We start from the raw sequence: 19,513 nt of genomic DNA, 5'->3' as shown, positions 1-19,513 counted from the left end.
CCAGATGGCCTATTTCTGTGACGTAGTGCTCCATGACTCTAATTAGTTCAGCACAACCATAACAACAACCTCTCACTCAATGTCAGCAACAGCAAGGGACTGATTATTGACTTCAGGAGGAGGAAACCACAGGTCCATGAGCCAGTCCTCTTTGGAGAATCAGAGGTGGAGAGGGTCAGCAATTTTAAATTCCTCAGTGTTATTATTTTTGAGAACCCGTCCTGTGCCCAGCATGTAAGTGCAATTATGAAGAAAGCATGGCAGTGCTTCTACGTCCTTGGGAGTTTATGAAGATTCAGCATGACATCTAAAACTTTAACAAACTTCTATAGAAGTGTAGTGGAGAGTATATTGACTGGCTGCATCACACCCTAGTGTAGAAACACCCTTGAAAGGAAAATCCTACAAAAAGTAATGGATACTGCCAGTCAATCATGGGAAAGCCCTCCCACCATTGAGCAAATCTACACAAAATAATGTCTCTGGAAAACAACGTCCATCATCAGAGACCCCCACCACCTAGGACATGCTCTCTTCTCACTGCTGCCATCAGGAAGAAGGTACAGGAGCCTCAGGACTCACACCCCCAGATTCAGGAACAGTTATTACCACTCGGCCATCAGGCTCTTGAATCTAACTTCACTAGCCCTATCATTCCACAACCTATGGACTCACTTTCAAGGACTCTTCATCTCAATTCTTGCTATTTATTGCTAATTTATTTATTATTATTATTAATTATTTCCCTTTCTATAGGCAGTTTGTTTGTGTCTTTTACACAGGTTGAATGCCCAAGCTGGTGTGGTCTTTCATTGATTCTGCTACACTTATGGATTTATTGAGTACGCCCACAAGAAAATAAATCTCAGGGTTGTATATGGAGACATACAGGAACGTTGATAATAAAGTCATTGTGATTTTGACAACAATGTGAGCTGGAGGGCCTGTTCCCATGCAGCACTGTCCCATGTTTTATGCATCAGCATGTCTTTGGGAATTTGAGGACCCAGGGGGTGGGAAGCCATGTAATGTCGGGGAGCACCTGAACCTCCACACAGGTAGCATGCAAGGGGAGAATTGAACCTGGATCCCTGGGCCACTGAGGCCATCGAACTACTGTTTCAGTGGGTTCACTGTCAAGGCCATAATCACAGGAGCAGAACTAGGACCATTTGGCCTATCGAGTCTGCTCCACTATTCCATCATGACTGATTTATTACCCCTCTCAGCCGCATTCTCCTGCCTTTGACACCCTTACTAATCAAGAACCAATCAACCTCTGCTTTAAGTATGCCCAATGACGTGTATATTTATTCAGGTCATTCTGCTACCATGCAGTAAGCCCGCAGGGGGATGCTCACAGATGCATCAGGACGAAGCTTGATTAACAGTGGCCTGAGATGCTTTAATGACTGCAAGGGTTTCCTTTCTGGTGGCCCTGTTTCAGCTTTATATACATCTAAAACTACAGCTGAGTCATTGAGAAACTCACTATGTGTTAACCAACGACTTCAGTCTGGTTATTTTTATGCACTACCGGAAAGAGTGGTAAGAACTCATTCTGCAGCAACTTCCAAAAGGGAATTGGATAATTTAGGGGTCTACACAGCAAACAGGCACTTGGAGTACTGTGTTCAGTTTTGGTTGCCTCATTATAGGAAAAATGTGGACGCTTTAAAAAGGGTGCAAAGGAGATTTACCAGGGTGCTGCCTGGATTAGACAGCATGTCTTATGAGGACAGGTTGAACGAGCTAGGGCTTTTCTCTCTGAAGTGAAGGAGGATGAGAGGTGACTAGATAGAGGTGTACAAGTTGATAAGAGACATAGATCGAGTGAATACCCAGATTCCTTTTTCCAGGGCTGAGATGGCTAATACAAGGGGGCAAAAATTTAAGGTGATTGGAGGAAAGTATGGGGGGGGGGAAGTCAAAGGTAAGGTTTTTACACAGGAGTGGTGGGTGCAAGGAAAACATTGCTGGAGGCAGATACATTGGAAGAATTTAAGAAACTCTTAGACAGGCAGATGGGTGATGGAAAAATGGAGAGCTATGTAGAAGGGATGGGTTAGATTGATCTTAAGAGTAGGTCAAAAGATCCCACAGCATCATGGGCTGAATTACCTAAAGTGTGCTTTAGTGTTTCATGTTCAGATAGAAAGTGTCTAAAGGGAAATCACCAACAAAAGAGCTAGCACAGACAGGTTGGGCTTAATGGCCTTCTTCTGTGTTGTATGCTGGATACCATGAGCTGAGTGGCAGATTGCCATTGTGGCAAGTGTCCAGTGTAAATAAAAGTTCTGCACTTGGTGATGACAGCTGGTGAGAGGAGGCCACATACAAACAGGAACTCTTCAGACTCCTCTGCCAGGACCACCAAAGACTAGTACGGAAGAGAGGCAGGCAGCCAGGGAGACCACCCCCACATTCTGCTTGGCCACAGCTAAACAGCCCCATCGTGAAGTCTGCTGATCCTCTTTGACTAAAGGTTCACATCTGTTAGTCACTTTAAAGAGGCTTCCCTGTGAGTAATTATCCCAGCTGAAAGTTTGGGGTGGCTTGCACTATTTGTTGATCTAGAAGACCTCCGAATCATAAACAGAGATAAATTCCAGAAAAGTCAAAGTTTAGATAACAGAAAGGAACTCTGTAAATATGTAAAAGAAAACAGAGACGTAAATAAGGTTGAATTGTATAGCACTACTGCATCCATAGCAGATACCTTTGTCAAAGTTGAGTTTGTTGTCCTATGCACAAGCACATGTATGCACTGGTGCCTAAATACATGAAAAACTTACTTGCAGCAGCATTACACAGACACAGAGCATCAGAGGCATAAAATTAATGAGAAAAACACAACTTAAACACAAGTTATACATAATCTTTGTGAGAAATAACACAATTAGAACCAAAAGCAAAATTTGTTGCCTTGAAAAGTGATCATCATGTTGCTATACATAGTATGTGATTAGGGTTGTGCCAAGAACCCAATGGTTGAAGGGAAGTGACTATTCTTGAACCTGGTGGTATGGGACTTCCATCTTTACCTCCTGCTTGATGGTAGCTGTGAGAAGACAGCATGCGCTGGATAGGGGGGGGGGGGGCTGTTTATGATAATGGATGTTGCCTTTTTGTAGAATTTACCTCCTGTAGATATTTATCTCCTGTTTTTACTTCTGGTTGGTATTACAAGGGGTGGGGAGGGATGTGCCCATGTTGTATTGGTCAGACCACACTTGGATTATTGTGAGCAGTTTTGTTCAAAGTTTAAAAGTAAATATATTATTAAAATACATTTATGTCACCATATACTAACCTGGAATTCATTTTCTTGCAGGCATTAACAGTAAATACAAAGAAATACAATAGAAACAATGAAAATCTGAACACAAGACGAACAAATAACGCACAAAATACAACAGACTGTGCAAAAAGAAAAACAAAATACTATTAATAAATAAATATGCATTAAATATTGAGAACATGAGATGAAGAGTCCTTGAAAGTGAGTTGTGGGAACAGTTAGTTCAGTGTATTGGTGAGTGAATTGAGTGTTACGTAACCGGCAACAATGAATATCAATCGAGACAGGTTATATAAAAACAACCAAACATTTATTAAACACAGATAAACAATAAGGAAAAAAACAAACGAAGACTTTAACTGGAAGTTAACAGATATGCAGCCGTTCACCAACTCGTCACTCGGCTCTGGTTCTTAAAGCGTTAAATGCGAAAACAGTTCTTAAAGCGATACAGTCAGATATAGTTCTTAAAGCGATAACTTCAAAAGTCTAACAGATTTACACGTTCAATTGGGAGAGACTTCTCTGGAGAAGGATTTCTTCACAGACGCAACTTTACTGCTGGTTTTGTCCACAGGATTCATGATGCCGAAAGTAAACAGTTTAAATCAACTGACCTTAAATTCCTTTTAAGAGAGAGAGAGCACCTTTTTGCATGAACTCCTTGCTCTGTTTGGCAAGACTTATCTCCGATGCAGGTTGCTACTCCAACGAAAACTCAATAAGGTCGATCCTTTATTAAACTGCCATCTGATGCCGACTCCTCGCGATCCCTCGATCCTGTACTTCGATAACTTCTTCACTCTCCCTTCTAATGTTGGAATTGGGTAAGTCAACACATCTGGCAAAAATTTCCAGTCCAAATAATAATGGTATCTTGCAACAGAACGCACAACCGTTTTAAAAATGAAACTGCGTCACCAAAAACAAACACGCAACAGAAACGGAGATACAGCACGTTCTACCTGGAAATCTACAAACTAAAAAAAAACCCACTGCATCACCTGGGTCGACCCTTATAGAGTCATGGGTCACATGCCATCACGTGACCTCACATCGGCGGGAATATCACATCAGGTGACCTCCAAAAGACCATTACATCACTCTCACACAAAAAAAACACATCTCCCTGAGCATGTAACATGAGTAAAATTATTCCCTCTGGTTCACCAGTCTGATGGCTGAGGGGTAATAACTATTCCTGAACCTGTTGGTGTGCGTCCTGAGGCTCCTGTACCACTTTTCTGATGGCAGCAGTGAGAAGAGAACATGGCCTTGATGATGGATGCTGCTTTTCTGCAACAATGCTCCTTACAGATATGAGCGGGAACAGTTTTATGCACGATGGACTGGGCTGTATTTACTGCTTTTTATAGGCTTTTCTGTTCAAGATCATTGGTGTTTCAATACCAGACTGTGACACAACCAGTCAGTATACTCACCACCGTGCATCTATAAAAGTCCATCAAAGTTTTAGATGACATGCGAAGCTTCACAAACTTCTGAAAAAACAAATACAGGTGCTGTTGGGCCTTCTTTGTGATGGCATTTACAAAGAAGGCTGGACCCAGGACAGATCCTCTGAAATGATAACACTGAGGAATTTAATGTTGCTGACCCTCTCCACCTCTGATCCCTTGATCAGGACTGGCTCATGGACTTCGGTTTCCTCCTCCTGTAGTCAATAGTAAGCTCTTTGGATCACTTATCAAAGCGCCAACATTGGAAAGGGTCCACAGAATTCAAGAGAATGATCCTGGGAATGAAAGAGTTAACGAATCAGGAGCATTTGATGATCGTGGAGTTTAGAAGAATGAGGGGGATCTAATTGGAACCTTTTGTAAATTGAAAGGACTCGATAGAGTGGACATGGAGAGGATGTTTCCTATACTGGAGGAGTCTAGGACCGGAAGACACAAACTCAGATTAGAAGGATGTCTCTTTAGAACAGATGAGGAGGAATTTCTTTAACCAGAGGGTGGTGAATCTGTGGAATTGATTGCCATGGCTGGCTGTGGTGGCCAGGTCACTGGGTATATTTAAAACAGAGGTTGATAGGTTCTTGATTAGTAAGGTCACCTAAGGTTACAGGGAGAAGGTAGCAGAATGGGATTGAAAGGAATAATAAATCAGCCATAATGAAATGGTGGAACAGATTCAACGGGCTAAAATGGCCTCACGTTGCTCCTAAGTCTTAAGGTCCTTGAAGAAGGGTCATAAACCTCTAATGTTAACTCTGTTTCTGATATTTTTGTGTGATTCTCTGGTACCTTTTCTGTCTTCAACTCTGCTTCTGGCTCAGCTCGACTGCAACTGAAATCCTCATGTCTACCTTCGCTGCTTCTGGACTTGATGGCTGCAATATACTGCTGGCAGATTTGCCAGGATCTACCACTATTAATTGGATTTCATCCAGGACACCGTCACCTGTGTTCTCAGTTGGATCGGATCCTGTTTAAGCAGTGCTTAAATTAAATTGGTTTATTATTGTCCCATGCACCAAGGTTCAGTGAAAAATCTGTCTTGCATTTTGTCCATTCAGATCAATTTATTACACAGTGCATTGAGGTAGTGCAAGCTAAGAACGATAACAAAGTGCAACAGCTCCAGAAAAGTACAGTGCAGTACACATAGTACAAGCCATAATGTTGTGTTGACCTTTCAACCAGCTCTAAATCACTCTCACCCTTCTATCCCACATTAAACCCTCCATATTTCTATCATCCATATGTGTAAGAGTTCCTTAAATGTCCCAAATATATCTGCCTCTACCACTGTCCTGGGCAAATCATTCCACACCCCCACAACTCTCTGTGTAAAAAAACTTACCTCTGTCATCCCTGCTATAGCTTCTTCCAATCACCTTAAAATTATGCCCGCTTGTATTAACTAATTAGTCGCAAGGTCACAACGAAGTAAACTGTGATGTTAAGAGTCCATCTTATCGTACTAGGGGATTATTCAATATCTTATAAAAGTGGGGTAGAAGTATCAATTTTATTTTATCTATTTAGAGCCGGTAACAGGCCCTTCTGGCTCAATGAGCCCATGCTTCCCAATTACACCCACGTGACCAGTTAACCTACTAACCCACAATGTCTTTGAACTTGCTTTGTTTAGTTTCTTGTCGCGTCAGAGCACTTGCCATATGAAGCCATGAAGGATGCGAACAGGATGCTTTCCATGTTGCATCGATAACAATTGGTGAGGGTCAAAAGTGACATGCTAAGACTATATCATCTCTGGCCTGGTCCTTCAGCATGGCATCTTTCAAACGAGGGGGGTGCTGGTGGCAGACCCAAATGCAAGCCACAGACACTGAAGTACTAGGAACAGGACTCGGAGTGTCAAGAAAGCAAGGGAAGTGGGGAGGAAAGGACACTGGACATTGACACAGGCCCTGGACGAGACTAGGATGCAGGGCCTGGGCTGGGACATGGGCTAGGCAAGTGGGACCAGGACAAGAAACTGGGAACTAGGAGCCTGGGCATGGACTCCGAGTCGGAGACTGGACAAGGACCCAGAACCTGGGTCTTGACTCGGGCTCGGACTCCGAAACTAGGCAAGGACATGATGTGGCTACAGGACTAGACATGGCTTGGGTTCCTCGAGGCGATGACATGACGAGACTTGGGTTCCTCGAGGCGACGACATGACGAGGCTTGGGTTCCTTCGAGGCTTGGGTATGGACTCCGAGCCAGAGACTGGGCAAGGACCCAGAACCTGGGTCTTGACTCGGGCTCAGACTCCAGAACTAGTCGAAGACATGACGTAGCCACAGGACTGGATGAAGCTTGGATTCTTCAAGGCTTTCCTGGGCAGGACGAGGTACTCCTGGGCTGGGCGAGGCACAAGAACAGGACGAGACCCCGAAGCCTTGACTTGGTCTTGGGAGAACAGGAAGCACAGAGCCTTGGTCTTGGCAGAACAGGAACATGGAACACAGAGCCTTGGTCTTGGGAGAGACAGGAACACAGGGACATGGAACACAGAGCTGGGATCCCTCCTTGGGAACAGGACTTGGGGCCGGGGCTCTACACAGAGTCAGGACTCCTCCTAGGGAGCAGGACATAGGGCCGGGACTCGTACACAGAACACAGAGAGACAGTTTCCAACGCAAGGTAGCGGCAAGTGGCCGGACCTACCTAGTGAAGGCATGGACACAGAGAGACAGTTCCCAATACTAGGTAGCAGCAAACGGCTGGACCTACCTAGTGAAGACATGGACACAGAGACAGTTCAAAACAATGATAGACAGTTCCTTATCTTGCTCCAGCAGTTGAACTTGACAGCAGTGCGAGGGGGCCGGGCCGGGTAGGTCCGGCAGTTTGCCGCTACCTTGTGTTGGGAACCATCTCTCCGTGTTCTGTGTACGAGTCCAGGCCCTACGGCCTGGCCAGGCGAGCTGAGGAAGGTGAGGTGAAGGGGAGGGAAGGGAACAGTCCAGCAACTGAAGCTGAACCCAGGAGTTGTTTATGTAGCCAGCCCAAGATCAGAATCATGTGCCTCAATTAAGGCATACAACAGGACAAGGGAAAACCAGAAAACCTGGAATACAGATCGATGGACCGGACCATGAATTGGAATGCGGACTTCACGGACCGGACCATGACAGCATCAGATGCTCTAATGAATTTCTACAGATTGAAGTATCTTGACTGCATCATGGTCTGGTACGGCAACTCATGCTCATTATAGGATCTTGGTCCAAAATACCGACCATGACTCTGCCTCCACAGTTGCTTTGTGACCCACTGAGCAGTTTGTTTTTGTTTTGCTGTAAATGCAGGTTATTGTGTTTTGGCCACCTTTCTAGTCCTTTACATATGAAATAGAAGGATAAAGATAAGCTTTATCTGTCACATGTATTTCAAAGCATACAGTGAAGGGAGTAATTTGTGTCAACGTCCAACACAGTCTGAATATCTGTTAGGACATTCCACAAGTGTCCATAAAATATAGGGGCAGAATTAGGCCATTTGGCCCATTGAGTCTGCTCTGCCATTTCATCATGGCTGATCCAATTTCCCTCTCAGCCCCAATATCCTGCCTTCTCCCTGTATCCCTTCATGCCCTGACCAATCAAGAATCTATCAACCAGTGCCTTAAATTTACATACAGACTTGGCCTGTGGCAACAAATTCCACAGATTCACCTCTCCCTGGCTCAAGAAATTCCTCCTCATCTGTGTTCTAAAAAACAGTTCTCTATTCTGAAGCTGTATCCTCTGGTCTTAGACTCTCCCACCATAAGGAAACATCCTCTTCACATCCACTCTGTCAAGGCCTTTCACCATGCGATAGTTTTCAATGAGGTCACCCCTCATTCCTCTGAATTCTAGTGAACACAGGCCCAAGAGCCATCAAACGCTCTTCATATGACAAGTCGTTCAATCCTGGAAACATTTTCAGAAAACCTCCTCTAAACCTTCTCCAGTTTCAGCACATCCTTTCTAAGATAAAGGGCTCAAACCTGCACACAAGTGAGGCTTCACCAGTGCTTTAAAAAGGTTCAACATTACGTTCTTGCTTTTATATTCTACTCCTCTTGGAATGAATGCTAGCATTGTATTTTCCTTCCTCACCACAGACTCAACCTGCAAATTAACCTTTAGGGAATCCTGCACAAGGCCCCTTTGCACCTTAGAGTTTTGTACTTTCTCTCCATTCAGAAAATAGACAACCCTTTCACTTCTTCTACCAAAATGCATAACCATATACTTCCCGACACTGTATTTCCATCTAGCATTTCTTTACCCACTCTCCTAATCTGTATAAGTACTTCTGTAGTCTCTCTACTTCCTCAAAACTACCTGTCCATCCACCTATCTTCGTATTGTCTGTAAACTTTGCAACAAAGCCCTCAATTTCATCATCCAAATCATTAACATATGACATAAAAAGAATTGGTCCCAACGCAGACCACTGTGGAACACCACTAGCCACTGGCAGCCAACCAGAAAAGGCTCACATTATTCCCACCCTTTTCCTCCTGACAGTTAGCCACTGCTTTATCCATGCTAGAATCTTCCTTGTAATACCATGGCCTCGTATCTTGCTAAGCAGCCTCATGCGTGACACCTTGTCAAAGGGCTTCTGAAAATTCAAGTACACAACATCAACTGATTGTCCTTTGTCTTTCCTGCTTGTATTTTCTTCAAAGAATTCCAACAGATCTGTCAGGAAACCATACTGACTACGGGTTATTTTATCATGTGCCTCCAAGTACTCTGAAGCCACATCCTTAACAATCAACTTCAACATCTTCCCGGCCACTAACATCAGACTAACTGGCCTATAATTTCCTTTCTTCTGCCTCACTCCCTTCTTGACGACTGGAGTGACTTTTGCAATTTTCCAGGTTTCCGGAACCATTCCAGAATCTAATGATTCTTGAAAGATCGTTATTAATGCCTCCACAATCTCTTCAGCTACCTCTTTCAGAACTCTGGGGTGCACACCATCTGGTCCAAGTGACTTATCTACCTTCAGACCTTCCGGTTTCCCTAGAACCTTCTCCCCTGGCACACTTGACACAATTCATGATCCCGATAACTGGCTTTTCCACCATACTGCTAGTGCCTTCCACAGTGAAGACTGATGCAAAATTCTTATTCAGTTCATAAGACATTTCCTTGTCCCCCATTACTACCTCTCCGGTATCATTTTCCGGCGGTCCAATATCCACTTTCGCCTCTCTTTTATACTTCATGCTTCTGAAGAAACTTTCGGTATCCTCTTTAATATTATTGTCAAGATTACTTCCATAGTCCATCTTTACCTTCTTAATGACTTTTTTTTGGTTGTGTTCTGTTGGTATTTGAAAGTTTGCCAAGCATCTAACCTCCTACTAATTTTTGCTCAGTTATATTCCCTCTCTTTGGCTTTTATTAATGCCTAATATGATTGAGTTCAACTTGAAATTTGATAGAGAGAAAGTAAAGTCTGATGTAGCAGTATTTCAGTGGAGTAAGTGAAATCAGTCCTGGGTATGACTCTAAACTGCAAGTGGTGATGAGGCTCTGATTGGGGACTTTCAGAGCTTTGGGGAAAGTGGAGTTACCCCTTAGTCATTCATTACTCCCAGGGCCACTCTGACCCGGAACGGTAGCACCTGCAAGGGTTCCTGCTCAGGATACGAGCGAAGGCCCACGGTAGATCCGGCAGGTTCAGTAACTGAACTTATGACGAAGGAGGCAGATGAGCTAGGACCTCAAATGTCAACGGCTATAGTACAGGCGGATGAACATCTGGGAAGAGAAATGGTGATTTCTTTAGTTCACCCAACGGTAGGCAATATCAAACCACCGTTGCTAGATACTAGGTTTCCTAGAATTATTTGCTAAGAAAACCATTGTCAAACTCACAAAATGTATCACACAACAACAGCGTCAAGAGGATCTTCAAGACAATTCTGAAGATGCTTCGCTCGGTAGGGTTGATTCTGGTCAGCAGGGGATCCCCGACCGTCATCAAGCTACTGCTCATAAAATTCAAGTAACACAAAGGAAATTTATTGCCACTTGGAATGTAAGAATCCCATATCAAGCAGGAAGATTAGACAATGTGATAAATGAAATGGAAAGACTAAAGATTAACATCATGGGAATTAGCGAAGTTCGTTGGACAGGTGCTGGAACATGTCAGAATAGAAATAAAACACTAACTTATTCTTGTGGAACATCCCATACTAATGGAGTAGGAATTCTTATGGATGAAAACATGGCAAAAAGTGTTTTAGGACATTGGGCAATATCAGAAAGAGTGCTCCTTGTTCGATTCAGAGGACAACCATTTGATTTAGCAATTATACAGGTATATGCACCAACAACAGATGGAACAAATGAGGATATAGATAAATTCTATGAAGAGCTTGAACAAGCAAAGAATGGATGCAAATCTCAAGATATTGTTATTGTCATAGGATATGTAAATGCTAAAGTAGGACAAGGTGCTGATGGAAATACCATAGGAAAATTTGGACTAGGGGAAAGAAATGAAAGAGGAGAGAAATGGGTAGAATGGTGCAAGATGAATAATCAGGTCATTATGAATACCTACTTTAAAAACCATCCAAGATGCTTGTGGACCTGGAAAAGTCCAGGTGATAACACCAGAAATCAAATTGACTTTATTACTATAAACCAAAGATTTAGAAACTCAGTGTCTCAATGCAAAACATATCCAGGTGCAGACTGTAATAGTGACCATAACCCAGTAATATGTCATGTAAAAGTAAAACTTAAAAAACTAAAGAAGCAAAAACCTGAACAATCCCTTGACTACTTGCAATTAATTAAAGAAGAAACCTTAAGACAAAAATTTACAATTGAAGTAAGGAATAGATTTCAAAGTCTAGAAATAGAATCTGTTGAAGATGATAGCAATCATGTAGAAATTAAGTTTAACTCTCTAAAGGATGCCTTGGTAGAATCAGCAAAGTCAGTGATTCCCAAAAAAGAAAAAAAAACATAAAGAATAAAAGGATGACAGATGAAATCAAAGATCTAATGGAAGAAAGGAGACAGAAGAAAGAAAATCCTATAGAATATAAGTCCTTAGATGAAAAGGTTAAAAGCTTATGTCAAAAAGCCAAAGAAGAATGGTTAAACCAGGATTGTGAGCAAATAGAAAGAATCCCTATTACTGATCCAAAAAGGTTACATCAACAAATCAAGAATATCACTGGTAAAAAGCTCCTCTGTTTACTATCAGAACGAGCTATTCAGGTGCAAAAAGATTTGTTTTATCGACCACACAAAAGCATTTGATAAAGTGAAGCACAATAAGTTATTTGAAATATTATAGGAATCTCTAGATCTAGATTCAAAAGACCTCCGCCTAATCAGAAATCTGTACTGGGAACAAACTGCTGCTGTAAGAATAGATGGAGAAGTGAGTCAGTTAACAAAAATCAAGAGGCGTTAGACAAGGGTGTGTTTTCTCCCTTGATTTGTTTAATGTGTACAGTGAAACAATATTACAAAAAATAAGAGACGTCTTGGGAATCAAAGTTGGTGGTGAAAACATCAATAATTTCAGATATGCGGATGACACTATGTTAATTGCAAGTACGGAGGAAGAACTACAAAACTTCATTGATATAGTTGTTGAAGAAAGTGCAAAAATGGGTCTATCTATCAATTGTTAAAAGACAGAATGTATGGTGATATCCAAAAAGAAGGAGAATCCTATCTGTAGGCTGAGAATAAACGGGGAAGACATAAAACAAGAACAGAACTTTTGCTACTTAGGAAGCTGGGTGACATCAGATGGCAGGTGCGACATGGACATCAAAAGAAGAATAGGGATGGCAAAAGATATCTTTACGAGAATGAAGAGTATACTGACCAACACTAAATTAGGCATGACAACCCGCCTCAGAGTACTGTTTATCCAGTTATGTTATATTGCTCAGAATGTTGGACAATATCTAGTAACATGAGGAAATGAATTGAAGTAGCAGAGATGTGGTTTTTGAGGAGGATGCAAAGAACATCATGGATGAAATGAATATCTAATGAGGATGTCATGAACAGAGCAAACACAAAAAGAAAAATAATGTATGACATCATGAAACAGCAACGTAACTTCATTGGACATGTGATTAGGAAAGAGATGAAGGAGACAGCAGCCAGAGAACTGGAAATGAATACCAATGAATTGATCCACTTGACCCGAAACAGCAGTGTGTGGGCCATGGCAGTCAAAGCTCAAACTGGGCAGGGCACCTGATGACGATGAAGGGAAATTACAGTGGTATGAGAGAGGAGTTGAAGTGACTTGGAAGGAGCTGCTGGCAGGGATGTCAACAGAGCAGCAATGGGGTGCATTTCTGGGAAAAATGAGGAAGGTGCAGGACACAAGTATTCCAAAAATGAAGAAATATTCAAATAGTAAAATAGTACAACCATGGCTGATAAGGGAAGTTAAAACCATTGTAAAAGCAAAAGAAAGGGCATACAACAAAGCAAAAATTAGTGGGAAGATAGAGGATTGGGAAGTTTTTAAAAACCTACAGAGAGCAACTAAAAAAGTCATTAGAAGGGAAAAGATGAAATTTGAAAGCAAGCTAGCAAATAATATCAAAGTGAATAATAAAAGTTTTTCAAGTTTGTAAAAAATAAAAGAGAAATGAAAATAGAAATGAGAGTGGATCTGGACTGCTAGAAAATGAGGCAGGAAAAATAATAATGGGGGACAAGGAGATGGCTGATGAACTAAATGAGTATTTTGCATCAGTCTTCGCTGTGGAGGACACTAGCAGTATGCCTGATGTTGTAGTGTGTGAAGGTAGAGAAGTGGGTGCAGTTACTATTACAAGGGAGAAGGTGCTCAAAAAGCTGAAAGACATAAGGGTACATAAGTCACCCGGACCAGATGAACTGCACCCTAGGGTTCTGAAATAAGTTGCATTAGAGCTTGTGGTGGCATTAGAAATGATATTTCAAAATTCATTGGACCCTGGCATGGTGCCAGAGGACTGGAAAATTGAAGATGTCACTCCACTCTTTAAGAAAGGAGGAAGGCAGAGGAAAGGAAATTATAGACCAATTAGCCTGATCTCAGTGGTTGTGAAGATGTTAACTGAAGAGTCAATTGTTAAGGATGAGGTCATGGAATACTTGGTGACACAGGACAAGATGGTGCAAAGTCAGGATGGTTTCCTTCAGTGAAAATCCTGCCTGATGAACCTGTTGGAATTCTTTGAGGAGATTACAAGTAGGATAGATAAAGGGGATGCAGTGGATGTTGTATATTTGGACTTTCAGAAAGCCTTTGCCAAGGTGCCACACATGACGCTACTTACCAAGTTAAGAGCCTATGGTATTACAGGAAAGTTACTAACGTGGTTAGAGCATTGGCTGATTAGTAGGAGGTAGCAAGTGGGATTAAATGGATCCTTTCCTGGTTGGCTGCCAGTGACTAGTGGTGATCTGCAGGGGTCTGTATTGGGACCACTTCTTTTTATGCTGCATATAAATGATTTAGATGATGGAATAGATGGCTTTGTTGCCAGGTTTGCAGATGATATGAAGATTGGTGGAGGGGCAGGTAGTGTTGAGGAAACAGGACACTGAAGGACTGAGATAGATTAGGAGAATGGGCAAGAAAGTGGCAAATGATATATAATGTTGAAAGATGCATGGTCATGCACTTTGCTAGTAGAAATAAATGTGCGAACTATTTTCTAAATGGGGAGAAAATCCAGGAATCAGAGATGCATAGGGATTTGGGAGTCCTAGTACAGAACACCTTGAAGGTTAACTTACAGGTTGAGTCGGTGGTGAGGAAGGCAAATGCCATGTTAGCATTCATTTCAAGGGGTCTAAAATACAAGAGCAATGATGTGATGCTGAGGCTTTATAAAGCACTGGTGAGGCCTCAACTTGAATATTGTGAACAGTTTTGGGCCCCTCATCTTAAAAAAGATGTGCTGGCATTGGAGAGGGTCCAGTGGAGATTCACAAGGATTACTCCAGGAATGAAAGAGTTATCATACGAGGAATGTTTGGTGTACTTGCTGGAATTCAGAATGATGGGAGGGGAGGGGAATCTTATTGAAACCTTTCGAATGTTGAAAAGCCTAGACAGAGTAGATGTGGAAAGGATGTTTCCCATGGTGGGACAGTCTAGGACAGGAGGGCACATCCTCAGGATAGAGGGGCGTCCTTTTAAAACAGAGATGCGGAGAAATTTCTTTAGCCACAGGGTGGTAAATTTGTGGAATTCGTTGCCACATGCAGCTGTGGAGGCCAGGTCATTGGATGTATTTAAGGCAGAGATTGTGATTGGACATGGCATCAAAGCATAAGGGGAGAAGGCCAGGAAATGGGGTTGAGGAGGAGAGAAAAAAAGGATCAGCCATGATTGAATGGTGGAGCAGATTTGATGGGCCAGTTGGCCTAATTCTTCTCCTTTGTCTTATGGGCTTCGATTTCTCTTGTTAGCCATAGTTGTGTCATCTTGCCTTTAGAATACTACTTCCTCTTTGGAATGTACATATCCTGTGCTTTCCAAATTGCTTCCAGAAATTCCAGCCATTGCTAATCTACTATCAATCCTGCCAGTGTTCTTTTCCAATCAATTCTGGGCAACTCCTTTCTCATACCTCTGTAATTCCCTTTACTCTACTGCAATACTGATACATCTGACTTTAGCTTCTCCTTCTCAAATTTCAGGGTGAATTCGATCATATTATGATCACTTACCCCTAAGGGTTCTTTTACCTTAAGCTCATAGGCTTTCTAGAATTTCCCCCTCTTGGAATGCAGCAACAACATATTGTCCCTTTGGGATGCATTTTCTATCTCCTGTTATAATTTGTGGATCACATCTTTACTACTGTTTGTGGGATCTGCATATAACTCCCGTTAGTGTCCTTTTACCCTTGCAGTTTCTTAGCTCTGGCCACAATGACTCAACACCTTCCGACTCTGTCTCACCTCTTTCTAATGATTTAATCTCATTTTTTTTTTACCAACAGAGCAATGTGGCCCCCTCTGCCATCCTACTTGTCCTTTTGATATAATATGTATCCTTGGATATTAAGCTCCCAGCTTTAATCCTCTTTCAGCCATGATTCATTGATGCCTACAACATCATACATGCCAATCTGTAACTGTGCTGCAAATTAATCTACCTTATTCTGTTTACCACATGCGTTTAAATATAACACTTACAGTCCTGTATTCTGATTTTGTCCACCTTTTACGTTGCAACTCATCCCACTGACTGCAATTTTGCCTTATCATCACCCTCTTCTTGCTAGGAGTCTGACTACAAATTGCCCCGTTTGTAAACCAATTACCTCATCCTCAGCACTGTCACTCCGGTTCCCATCCCGCTGCCAAATTAGTTTAACCCTACCCGAACAACTCTAGCTAACCTGTCCACAGGATATTAGCCCCCCTCTGATTCAGATGTAATCTGTCCCTTTTGTGCAGGTCATACAGTGTTGCCATGCTTCTGGCACCAACGTAGCATGCCCACAACTTACTAACCCTAACCCGAATGTCTTTTGGAACGTGGGAGGAAGCCAGCGCACCTGACAGAATCTCACGTGGTCACACGGAGAATGTACAAATTCTTTTCGGATAGTGAAGGGAATTGAACCCTGATCTTACTGTTGGCACTGCAAAGTGTTACATTAACTGCTATGCTATCGTACTGCCCTGTGGTTATATGGCCCTTGAACCTGCTCCTCCTTTCATTGCTGATCTACAATGTGGCCACAATTCCACTCTGTGCACATAACTCCTGTTCTTTATTATCCAAAAGTCTGCCTGTCCCAGACAAATTTCACCTCTGGAGCAGCTGGACTGTAAAGACACCAACATTAGACTATCGTTTATTACCTATTGTTCCACCTTCAATACGAGAATTCCAAGCAAGCTCATCACCAAATTCTGAGACCTAGGAGTCAATGCTTTCCTCCGCAGCTGCATCCTTGACTTGCTGACCAACAGACCACAATCTGTAAGTATTGGCAGAAACACCTCTACCTTGATTATTCTCACCCAGAAGGTTGAAATCTCTACTCTTCTTTCCCCCTCCCCCCGCAATACACTCATGACTATGTGGCCAGGCTTTGCTCTAACTCCACCTATAATTTTGCAGACGGACTGTTAGATCAAATATCATTGACAAACAACAGAAAATCTGCAGATACTGGATACTGGAAATCCGAGCAACACACACGAAATGCTGGAGGAACTCAGCAGGCCAGGCAGCATCTACAGAGAAAAGTACAGTCAACATTTCGGGCTGAAACCCTTCGGCAGGACTGGTCATTAACTTCAGGAAGGTGGGAGGCACACATATCAATGGTGCTGAAGTTCAGAGATTGGGAGTTTAACCCTACTCTGGGAGTGAACATCCTGCCTGGAACTGATAGGAGTCGATAGGAGTCCAACCACACAGACTCCATGGCCAAGAAAGCTCATCAAAACACTTCTGCTTCCTCAAGAGGCTAAAGAAACTTGGCATGTCCTGATGCATCAAGGTCTGGTAAGGCAACTACTGCTCTGCCCGTCTTCAGAGAATTGTGGTCATCACAGAAACCAGCCTCCCCTCCATGGACACTATCTATACTTCTCACTGTTTCTGACACCACCCACCCCAGATATTCTCTCTTCTCCCCTCTTCCATTGGGTAGAAGATACAAAAGTCACAAAGTTTGTATCACCAGGCTCCAAGAGAGCTTCTACAGCTGGATTCTTGTCCTCACTATCTACCTCCTTATGATCTTGCATCTTTTCACTGTATTGTCACATGCCACAGTACAAGAGCCTGCAGATGCTGGAATCTGCAGTAACACACAAAAACACTGGAGGAACTCAGTGGGTTGAGCATTATCTGTGGAAGGAAATGGAAAGTTGGCGTTTAAGGGTGATAGCTTCATCCGGAATAGACCTGATCCACTTGAGTCCAGTTGAAGGCTCTTGGCCCGAAACACTGCCTGTCCTATTTCCCTCCATAGAAGCTGCCCGACCACTGCGTTCCTCCAGCATTTTATGTGTTGCTTTAAGGCGTTTTCACTTTGAGGGGCTTGAAACCCAGCCTCCCTTGCACGGACTCACGTCTACACTTCTCGCTGCCAGCAAAATCAAACAGCCCACCCACATCAGACATTCTCTCTTCTTCCCTCTCCCAACAGACAAAATCGGAGGTGCTGCGCAGTTACAGACTAACGCAGTGAGTGGGTTCTCGTTCCGCGCCGCATTTTACAACTACTCGGGAAAGCGATACGCTATTAACATAGAAACATAGAACACCTACAGCACAATATAGGCACTTCGGCCCACAAAGCTGTGCTGAACATGTCCCGACCTTAGAACTACCTAGGCTTTATACATAGCCCTCTATTTTTCTGAGCTCCATGTAGCCATCCAGGAGTCTCTTAAAAGACCCTATCGTATCCGCCTCCACCACTGTCACCGGCAGCACATTCGACACACTCACCACTCTCTGCGTAAAAAACTTAACCCTGACATCTCCTCTGTACCTACTTCCAAGCACCTTAAAACTGTGCCCTCTTCGTGCCTGCCATTTCAGCCCTGGGAAAAAGCCTCTGACTATCCACACGATTAAAGCGAAACTAAAAGTGGATCCCTGCAGGCCTGCGCTTCCATCAATTCGGCTCGCTAACGAAGGAGCGCTGGAAAATAAACTGGATTACCTGCTGCTGCGTCTAATCCAGCGGGAAATTAGGGAAATTGTACGCTTGTCCTGACAGAAACGCGGCTTTAAGATGACATTCCAGATTCGGCTATCCGGCTGGAAGGAAGTCTCTTTCCAGGTGGATAGAAACTCCGGCGAGACTCGTGGAACAGTTCTGTGTGTCTACATTAATAAGACCTGAGGCGGCAATGACACGCCTTTCACTGCATATAGAGTTTTCAATGGTGAAATGCAGGCTCTTCTTCCCGAGTGAGTTCAATGCCATTGGAATTATTGCTATCCATATCCGCCCCCCACCCCCCCCCCCCCGTGCTAGTGGCGGGGAAGCGCTGCGGGAGCTGTACGGCGCCATCTGCGACCTCAAAGCCACTCATGCCGAAGTTCACGGTGACTGCAATAAAGCCAATTTAAAAACAGTCCTGCCAAAGTTCTACCAACATGTCAACTTCATAACCAGAAGAGAGAATATTTTAGTCCCGGTTTACGTCAACGTTCCTGGAGCCTGCATGGCTGCCCCACCCCACCTTACCCTACCCTACCCTACCCTACCCTACTCTGGATACCCAGGCCACATACACATTTTTCTAGTCCTGGCATAAAGACCGCCAGTTAGACAAGTCAAACCAGTTTCAGAGGAGATCAGGACTGTTTCTAAAGAACGGACTGGAACATATTCAGGGAGGTGATGCCTATGATCATCACGTCAACCTTGATGCATGTACGGGATTGGAGACTGCCAACATAGGAAAATGACAGCAAAAAGACGGCATACTGTGCAAATACAAAATTAAATAATAGTTGTAAGTAAATTAAGCAATAAATATTGAGAATGTGAGATGAAGAGTCCTTGAAAGTGAGTCCATAGGTTGTGAAACATTTCAATGATACCCTTTGGTTCAAGAGCCTGATGGTTGAGGGGTAATAACCGTTCCTGAACCTGGTGGTGTGAGTTCTGAGGCTCCTGAACCTTCTTCCTGATTGCAGTTGTGAGAAGAGAGCATCACTTGGATGCTGAGGGTCCCCAATGATG

General features: G+C 43.1%; 1 protein-coding gene across 1 annotated transcript in view; it reads right to left on the bottom strand.

Annotated features, from left to right (window-relative positions):
• dglucy (D-glutamate cyclase) overlaps positions 1 to 18,635 on the bottom strand; it is a 110,367-nt gene extending 91,732 nt beyond the window's left edge. The window contains exon 1 of the mRNA XM_063045162.1: positions 18,482 to 18,635. The gene's annotated coding sequence lies outside the window, so the exon portion shown is untranslated. The remainder of the gene's footprint in view (positions 1 to 18,481) is intronic.
• Between the last annotated feature and the right edge of the window lie 878 nt (positions 18,636 to 19,513).

This window comes from Mobula hypostoma, chromosome 1 (assembly GCF_963921235.1).
Source record: "Mobula hypostoma chromosome 1, sMobHyp1.1, whole genome shotgun sequence".
NCBI lineage: Eukaryota > Metazoa > Chordata > Chondrichthyes > Myliobatiformes > Myliobatidae > Mobula > Mobula hypostoma.
This window is presented reverse-complemented; position numbering and strand designations above follow the sequence as displayed.